We start from the raw sequence: 8,747 nt of genomic DNA, 5'->3' as shown, positions 1-8,747 counted from the left end.
TATTCACCTTCCACCAAATCCAGATCATCTTCCGCGTAGAAGAAGCATCGGATCACGCCCACTGCCCGCAAGGATCCAGCCTTCGCTTCCAACTCTTCTTCGCGATCAACACTTCAGCTTCCGGATTCCTCCCCTCCGCAAAGCCAAGATCCAGCTTTTCCCCATATGAATTATCTTCAAATCCCCCGGATCCAGTCATCCAGCTGGAGCAAATTAGCTCTGCGGAGAATTGAATTTAAATTTTGAATGAAACCGTGAGAAGAAGGGGGGGCTATAAAAGAGGAGATTACTCTGCGAACAGGGGAGGAGGACCGGGAAGGATAGAGGAGTTTTGAAGGGATGCTGGGATGCCAAACATGGGAAGAGTTTTTTTTATTATGAAGATGGGAGGACGTCCGGAAGCCATACGCGGCTAAACGTCCAATCTAGGGCTTGATGAAGCCCTAGTAATGTATCAGGGCATTGTAGTTCTTACTCTTTTAATCTTTTTGGAGTTTGTTTAAATTCTCATTCTCAATGAAAATTTCTTTTATGTTGTTTAAACCTTGAGCATGCCAGTTGCTATTTATATTTGCTAAAGTAGTCTAAGATGATCCATGCATAGGAAGATGAGGTGTGCTGCACCCTAGATTAGCATACTTAGGTAGACACTTCATGCTATACCGAAGATGGATCTTCCTAAAACTCTTTATGTTTTTATTTTAAAAAGCTTGTAGCCAATTTGCATGCCTCTCCAAAAGATAAAAATTTAGAACACAGTCCCTAATGCAATGCTACGCGGTGGATTTCAAACCCTAGATCCATTTAATCTGATAAATTTTAATTCGTACTTATAGTTCAATTTAGTTAATTCAAGTTAGCAAACTCTTCTTTTTGATTTATTACTAAAAAAGATAACTTATCTCCAATACCTGTGGACCGACACCCGTAATCACTATCCTACAGGATACGTGCTATTACGTGGTTTACTTTTGAAATTGAAATAACCGATCAATTTTTGGCGCTGTTGCCGGGAATTGCTAGCATAGTTATTTTTCCTATCATTAAAAAAAAAATTAATTGAAAAAAACTTTCAAAAATATATATATATATATCTAAAATAAAATAAAAATTATTTTCTATTATTGTTACTTTTCTTATCTCCTCTTTCTCTCTCACTAATTTTTAATTTTTCTTTTTATATTATTCGATCAGGAATCGAAGAAAAAAATATGGGATGATCAAAAAGAGAACTGCTGGAAAAGAAATGCTGTAGAGGTTTGCCTAAAAATTTTAATTGCTGGAGAAATTTTCTTTAGTAACCTCTAAACCTTTCTTGTTTAAATTTATTATTAGCTTAACATTTTGTGGTGATTGTTTAATTTTAATTTCAGCAAAATTGTGAATGCATGCCAGATACACATACACCAATTAATCTGCACTTAGTAAGGGCAATCACCCCAATAAGATAAGAGCCGGATTTCATCACCGGATTCTTGCCCAACTTAGGTGAACTCAATCTCACATAGTGTCACTTTAATTAAAATCAATTAGACGTTGGCTCCTAGGGACATTCGAGCTCAATAGGACGAAGATCACCGAAAGTTGCACCAATTTCGCTCTGTGGCTTAGTTGATGTCTAAGCAAGCTTTGTCCCTATAAGGAAGATAGTTCATCTGTTCGAGGCAAGTGGATTTTAAGTGGGACCTTTGCGAACGCATCGTGACCCCTCCACTTACCTGGGAACTTACCTGGTCAACTCGGTTCATAGATCGGATTGGAGGCTTAAGTGCCCTCTTCAAACCAGTTAGGAGCTGTCTAGTGATTTTAGGACAAATACAAGGATTGATGTGTTTTTCTTTTATTGCATGCTTGATTGATCAAGTACTAGTGTATGCAAGGGAGTCGTTCTAGATTATGTGACCTATTACCTTTTGACCTTGAAATAGAACGGACCCTTAGAAATATTCGAGCTGAGATCAGAACAATAGAATCATCCCCACCTCCTGAGATGGCTGAAGAACAACCCAAACTCCTGAGGGAGTAATTTACTCCCACCATTTACACTTCCCCATCTTGCATTCGATTACCTGAAGTAGCAGCTGTACAATATGAAATAAAGTCTAGTGTGATCCAAATGCTCCCATCTTTTTATGGGCTCACCAACGAAGACCCATATAAACACTTGGATGAATTTCTTGAGATTTGCACCATTGTCAAGATTCAGAATTTCACTGATGATGCTTTGAAACTTAGATTATTCCCCTTCTCCTATAAAGATAGAGCCAAACAATGGCTGAATTCTTTAGAAGCCAACTCGATTCGTTCTTGGGATCAAATGCAACAAGAATTCCTAAAAAAATACTTTTCCATATGAAGAACGAACCAGTTTAGACGTGCCATCACAAGCTTCTCCCAAACTGAGGAAGAAAAATTTTATGAAACTTGGGAGAGATTTCGGGACCTAATCCGTAAATGCCCACATCATCAAATACCTAAATGGCAGCTAGTGCAATATTTCTATGACGGATTGACTGAACGAAACCGTCAGATGATTGATGCCGCATGCGGGGGGACATTCATGCTTCAAAATGAGCATGAAGCATGGCAATTATTTGAAAATCTAAATGAAAACTCCCTCCACCATGCTTCCTGTTCTCGTCAAGCATCCCTGAGTTCTCAAAGAAAAGGGACCATTTGTGAAATAAGTCATTCTATGGACCTGTCTAACAAGGTAGATGCATTGTCCCATAAGATTGACCAACTGATGATAGGTGGGCATTACATTAACTCTTTCCAAGCACAAGTGTGTACTATCTGTTCTAGCCCATCCCACCCTATTCATGAGTGCCCTTCAGCGCCCCAATTCCCCGAACTCGTGCAAGAACACATCAATGCTGCTCAAACATAGCCTAGACCGGGCAATGACCCATTTTCCAATACATATAACCCAGGATGGCGGAATCATCCAAACTTTTCTTGGAAGCAGCAAGCTTCGAATACAGCCCAACCTTATTCCCAAAATTTTCAAAATCCTCAGAATTTTCAAACCCCACAAAACATTCATCCCTACCGTCCCTCGACTCAATTTCAACACACTCCTCCTCCACCCCAAAGAAACACAACCTTTGAGGAGAAAATGTTGAACGCCCTTCAAGGTTTGGAAACTATTACACAATTAGTGCACTCTCACACACAATCCATCGCCAAGCTAGAATCCCAAATGGGGCAACTAGTTAATGCACTGAACAAGCGAGAGGAAGGAAAGCTTCCAAGCCAACCACTAAGTAATCCTAGGAGACAATACATGGCTCGAGAAAATCAATTAAATGCAATTCATCATGAACAAGCCAATGCTTTGACTACTCTAAGGAGTGGACGTGTAGTAGACAATAAGATTGGGGAGGACAATAATAAGGAAAGTGAAGAAGAGGATAGAAATGTGTCAAATGAAAATCTAAAACCTTCTTCTTCTTCTTCAGCTAGTCAACCTTCTGCCAAAACTCACATTCCAAAGGCCCCATTTCCTGAAGCTCTTAATTCATCCTCTTCCTTTGACAAAAAGGGAACTTCACTAGAGGAGATGATGGAGGTTTTCAAACAAGTTAAAATCAACCTTCCGCTTCTTGATGCTATTAGACAAGTTCCCTCCTATGCTAAATTTCTCAAAGACCTTTGTACCCAAAAGCGAAAATCTAGGATACATGTGCGTAGAAAGGTCTTCCTAACTGAGCAAGTGAATTCTATTCTCCAACACAACACCCCTCCAAAATTCAAAGATCCTGGTGCTCCCACCATCTCCTGTGTCTTAGGAAATAATTTCATTGATCGAGCACTCTTAGATCTAGGGGCAAGTGTCAACCTTTTACCTTATTCAGTTTATGAGAAACTTGGTTTAGGTGAGTTAAAACCAACCTCGATATCCCTTCAATTGGCTGATCGATCTGTAAAAACACCATGTGGGATAATTGAAGATGTTCTTGTCAAGGTAGACAAATTTTATTTTTCAGTAGATTTCATCGTTCTTGATATGGAACATGAACCTAATCCTAAGAAACAAATCTCCATGATCCTTGGGCACCCCTTTTTAGCAACAGCCAATGCATGCATCAATTGTAGAACAGGGGTAATGAACATATCATTTGGGAACATGAAGGTAAAATTAAATGTGTTCAATGCGGACGACCAACCCGCGAGAAAAATTGAGTATTTTATGATAGACAAAATAGATGAACTCATAGAAAGAGATGCAAAAACTACCTCACTGTGTCTGGCTGAAGACAATAAACTTAGCGCTTATTGGGAGGCAACCCAATTCTCTTAGATTTCTTTAACATTGAGGACAATGTTAGATTTAGGTTTGGAGATATTTTTAAGTATTTTTAAGCATTTTTGTTTTGTTTGCATCTCTTGCATTCGTTTTCACTTCACAATGTCAGATTTAGGTTTAGGGGTCTTCATCTGGATTTTTATGACAAAAAAAGCTTTTAAAACCTAATTTCTATACATTAATGCAAGAATGATAAACACGCAAGGTATATAAAATCTAAAAAGCCCAATGACTAGTCGGAAGTAATATAAATTTAAGTTTTTTTTTTAAAGTTTCTTTTAGGAAGTTGTATGCTAATTTATATTTTGGAATTTCACTACACACTGGCCGATCCTTCTAAGGTCTAGGCTCAACATTATGTTGATAAATATAGTAGCAACCTTGGACCTTGATGAATCTTACTTATCTAATCCAAAAAAAAAGGAAATCATCAATAAAAATGGATTTAGTTAGGAACATCGAAAAGGGCTACCTATTGTCAAAGGTCAAGTGGGCTTGTGATGAGGACTCCGAGCATAAGTCTGTAGGGGAGTCTTGATGCCCAACATCTTATGCCAACTGGTGTGAGAGCTGTCGACAGATTGCTCGTTACACGGAGAAATCACCACAAGAGTAAAAGTGCACAATTTATACATCTTTTCTTAAAAAAAAAAAATTCTGTATTGACCTTGAAAAACATAATAGTGTGAAAGCTGTCGTTGTAAAAATTCGAGTAAACTGGAATATTACAGATAAAGCCCGTGAGGTACTAAAGTAAACATCCATAATTCTCGAAATTCTGCAGATAAGATGATTTTGAATCAGTGAGTAGGTCCCTTTCGACCAATCCTTGGAAACTACTGATCTTAGCAATATTTTGGAGATCTGAACCCTTAGCTTGTGTGCGGTCCAGATTTCACCGAGCACTCCAGTATAAATAAGTCTTACAACTCCCTAACGGAAACTTAATAACCTCAACTTAAATTGCATTTTTACCTAGAATTTAGGCTGACTTAGTAACTAAAACTTTGTGTACTTTTGAAATTCTTGGCACTTATGCATTTGAAATTAGATTTTATATAAAAAAAAAAATCTTTGGGTAGAGACAGCAGTTTGTGGGTATCTGAGCTGGAAACCTTCACGAGACAAAACTCGTCCACTAGGGCCATCTAGGGGTTTAAAGCCTTATTGCATACGATAAATGCAATCGCGATTCCTGCGAAAATGAGTTAATTTCTTTTCTATTTTGCTCGAGGACTAGCAAAATGTAGGTTTGGGGGTGTGATAAGTGCTAAATAATGTATAAATTTATCTATTTTACATAGCACTAATTATTATTGTTATTCACATATTTTAAATTTAAATATAAAAAAATGTATTTCCCCTCTTCATTGCATTTTAATAAATTATTAGAGGTAATTCAAGTTTGGTTTAATTTTCTATATTGATTTAGTTTAATGTGTGTGCAGGTCGAGTCAACCCATTCACGAACTAGTCCCAATCTGTTCCATGTGTGGACTATTTTCTCCCACATGTGCATGAAGCTACCCATTCCTTTGTCCACGTCATATTTCCCGTGGGCACCAAGCGTCCCAACTTAGCAAAATAGAGGCCTCTCCCATTTTCTCCATGTATCCAAACTTCCTTTATTTTAGATTCAGAACAAAGCCCTTCCAACCTATCCGAGTGGACGCCAACCACTTTTCTAAAAAAAAAAGAGAAGAAGAAATATAAATAATAAAAAAATTCACATATCCTCCCTCATTCCCGTATTCATCTTCCACATTATTTTATTTTTTTTTCTCTTCCCCTGTTTCAGAACAAGCCGCATGATCCTCCGCATCCTCCCCCGCTTCCGCGTTCAAAGAACTCCTCCTAGCCGATTCTGAATCTCAACATCTTCATCTCCTTCCTCGAATAAATCCCAGCTCACGACTTAAAAACCACATGTTTTCCCCCAACTCCAAAACAGAGCCCATCTCCCAGCTCAGCTGTATCCATTCCTTCTTCTTCCTCCCGTTCGCATTCAATCGCATCCGAGCCTTCTCCGCGTCCCTCCCGCATTGCAATCTTCCCAAATCAGCAGAGATCATCCCAGCTCACATCTCGTTCATCTCCCAGTTCATCTCCCTCCCAGCTGGCTCCAATCCAGCACCCGAAGCAGGGGATTTCTCAGATCATCAAACTCGGATTCCTCCCCTCCGCAATGACCTTCAACCACCAACGGATCAGTCTTCAACATCCGAACTATTGCAAAGATCATTCAGCTCTTATTTCTTGCTCCAGATTTGATTTCCTCCCGTGATGCAATCTTCCCAGCGTCCGCGAGTCAAGCACCATCTTCCAAGATTTCCTCCCAGCCGATCATGTCCAAAAAAATCACCTGTTTCAAGATCAGATCGCATCCCAGCACGTCCGCAGCCTTCTTCTCATCCGCATCCTCTGTGCATCTCAGCGTGATCGATCGTTATTCACCTTCCACCAAATCCAGATCATCTTCCGCGTTGAAGAAGCATCGGATCACGCCCACTGCCCGCAAGGATCCAGCCTTCGCTTCCAACTCTTCTCCGCGATCAACACTTCAGCTTCCGGATTCCTCCCCTCCGCAAAGCCAAGATCCAGCTTTTCCCCATATGAATTAACTTCAAATCCCCCGGATCCAGTCATCCAGCTGGAGCAAATCAGCTCTGCGGAAATTGAATTTAAATTTTGAATGAAACCGTGAGAAGAAGGGGGGGCTATAAAAGAGGAGATTACTCTGCGAACAGGGGAGGAGGACCGGGAAGGATAGAGGAGTTTTGAAGGGACGCTGGGATGCCAAACGTGGGAAGAGTTTTTTTTATTATGAAGATGGGAGGACGTCCGGAAGCTATGCGCAGCTAAACGTCCAATCTAGGGCTGGATGAAGCCCTAGTAATGTATTAGGGCATTGTAGTTCTTACTCTTTTAATCTTTTTGGAGTTTGTTTAAATTCTCATTCTCAATGAAAATTTCTTTTATGTTGTTTAAACCTTGAGCATGCCAGTTACTATTCATATTTGCTAAAGTAGTCTAAGATGATCCATGCCTAGGAAGATGAGGTGTGCTGCACCCTAGATTAGCATACTTAGGTAGACACTTCATGCTATACCGAAGATGGATCTTCCTAAAACTCTTTATGTTTTTATTTTAAAAGGCTTGTAGCCAATTTGCACGCCTCTCCAAAAGATAAAAAATTAGAACACAGTCCCTAATGCAATGCTACGTGGTGGATTCCAAACCCTAGATCCATTTAATCTGATAAATTCTAATTCATACTTATAGTTCAATTTAGTTAATTCAAGTTAGCAAACTCTTCTTTTTGATTTATTACTAAAAAAAATAACTTATCTCCAATCCCTGTGGACCGACATCCGTAATCACTATTCTACAGGATACGTGCTATTGCGTGGTTTACATTTGAAATTGAAAGAACCGATCATACATCCCTACATGAAGGGGCATGATAAGTGGATGGAGGCGTGATCAAATGAAGAGCCATCTCTAGGATGAGGCGCCAACAAAATAGGGAGGCGTATCATGTGAAGAGGTGGTTATGGCATCCTTATCCAAAACACCTCATGCGGCACTCTCCTTTTTCACGCCATCATAAGTCCATCTTCACGCCATCTGATGTTGACCAAGTCAACATCAAATGCTGATCCATCACGCCATGAATCTTGATCATCCATCATCTCTTGATGAAGATCCAAGGGCTAGAATGCAAGGCGCCATGAGTAAGGGGAGTTATGTCATCATCCAACGGTTCTAAGATGATCCAATGGTCCCAATGCAAGGCGCCTCATCATAATCATATTATGTCTTCATCCAATTGCTGATGAAGATCAAATGGTCATGATTAAAAGCCTTTCTTAACCCAATCTAATTGGGTTCAAACCAACTCACCATTATGTCTTCATCCAACGGTAGATGAAGATCTAACGGTCAAAAATAAATGATTTATCAAATCTAATCCAATTAGACTCAAAACAAGCCAATTAGGTGCCAACTTTTGGCTAACCCATATTAGAACATGATCTAATCAAATTAGATCAATTAAGAATCAGATTCAAATCTAATTCAAATCAGATTCGAATCCAATTCGAATCAGGAGCTAAGGTTTGCAACACCTGCTAGGATGTTTATCTTGCAAACATGATCTAATCCAATTAGACCCTTGATAAGTTTCCTTGTGTGTGACCCATTGGGTTCCATACTTAGCCAGCAATAGGTGTGAGTGCGAGTTGACCCAACTTGATTAGAACTCTTCTAATCGATTTAAGTCCAAACTACGCGAATCCAAACTTAACAATTAGAATCTTTTCTAATTGGTGATCGAATTAAACTCATTAATTCGATCAAACCTATAAGACAAGATTGACGTCTAGCAATGTATCATGTGTACCCGAAAAATATGAAATTTGGTGGAAATACCAAAAAT

At 39.3% G+C, this 8,747-nt stretch overlaps 1 non-coding gene across 1 annotated transcript; it reads right to left on the bottom strand.

Moving 5' to 3' along the window:
* Nucleotides 1-2,366: 2,366 nt before the first annotated feature.
* On the bottom strand, nt 2,367-2,472 carry LOC120109315 (small nucleolar RNA R71). Its single transcript, XR_005510250.3, has one exon. It is a non-coding gene; the product is annotated as a small nucleolar RNA R71 (small nucleolar RNA).
* Nucleotides 2,473-8,747: the final 6,275 nt, after the last annotated feature.

The sequence above is a fragment of the Phoenix dactylifera genome, chromosome 6 (genome assembly GCF_051530095.1).
Source record: "Phoenix dactylifera cultivar Ajwa chromosome 6, Ajwa_hap1_PhDact_Kaust_v1.1, whole genome shotgun sequence".
NCBI classification, from domain to species: domain Eukaryota; kingdom Viridiplantae; phylum Streptophyta; class Magnoliopsida; order Arecales; family Arecaceae; genus Phoenix; species Phoenix dactylifera.
This window is presented reverse-complemented; position numbering and strand designations above follow the sequence as displayed.